Genomic DNA, 911 nt, shown 5'->3' on the forward strand with positions numbered 1-911 from the left:
TAGCACGTCACATGATAAATAAAAGTGTAAAATGCTGTGAAAGCAACGGACTGTAATGGCTGGGACTTATGGGCGGAGATCACTATGCAAAGTATTTTGCTTCAATTTAAATAATGTTGCTTCTCATCATTTTCAGGAGCACTGTTTGCTGCCGGTGAATGGAAACATTCATGTTCGCATCCAAAAGCTAAAAAACTTACGTCCAACTGACACAGGTTTACGGCTCAATTACAAAAGAGAGCTCATACACTGTAACAAGTCCTGCTCCTTAGTTGGACATGATCAAGGCAGGTTTTAAAGGGGTTGTCCATTTCTGGACAACTGATGACCTATCCACCGTATAGGTCATCAGTATATCATCGCTTCTCGGCCTTTTGGCTAAGATCAAGTGTAGTACCTGCTCAAGCTGAGGTTAGTAATCATCCCTGCCGGTGGTACAGAGGCCATCGTAGGGGGATGACAGAACGCTGAGGTGAGGGCAGGGAACCACAACCACAACGGTCATCGCTCTGGTGTACGCATTTGGTTTAAAGGTACCATTTGTAGGTGACGAGGCGACCGCCGGATCGAAGTCAGGAGGTCGGGTAGTTTGGAAGCCCGAGTTGCTATGTGCCCCAGGGCTGGTGACCCTGGGGTGCCCTAACTCACTGGGCGGTGGGATCCCACTGAGTGAAGGCACATTTGCACGCACTACTCTTTCACACTTCTTAGCACACACCTTTATTCTCCCGGCCTTCTGGCTGGGAGATGAGGATTTTTTATACCTGGCGGATGTCCAGGCTGTATCACAGCACACATCCACTTATTTAATTTCGTTTTTTTCACTGTGTGTTTGTCACGTTTGTCACAAGGATTTTGGGATGCGGTGCTCTTTTGGGACCCTCCTGAGGTCTAGGGGGAAAATGTGTGGC

At 47.9% G+C, this 911-nt stretch overlaps 1 pseudogene; it reads left to right on the forward strand.

Annotated features, from left to right (window-relative positions):
- Positions 1-358: 358 nt before the first annotated feature.
- On the forward strand, positions 359-428 carry LOC142661324 (U2 spliceosomal RNA; annotated as a pseudogene).
- Positions 429-911: the final 483 nt, after the last annotated feature.

This window comes from Rhinoderma darwinii, chromosome 9 (genome assembly GCF_050947455.1).
Source record: "Rhinoderma darwinii isolate aRhiDar2 chromosome 9, aRhiDar2.hap1, whole genome shotgun sequence".
Classification (NCBI taxonomy): Eukaryota; Metazoa; Chordata; class Amphibia; order Anura; family Rhinodermatidae; genus Rhinoderma; species Rhinoderma darwinii.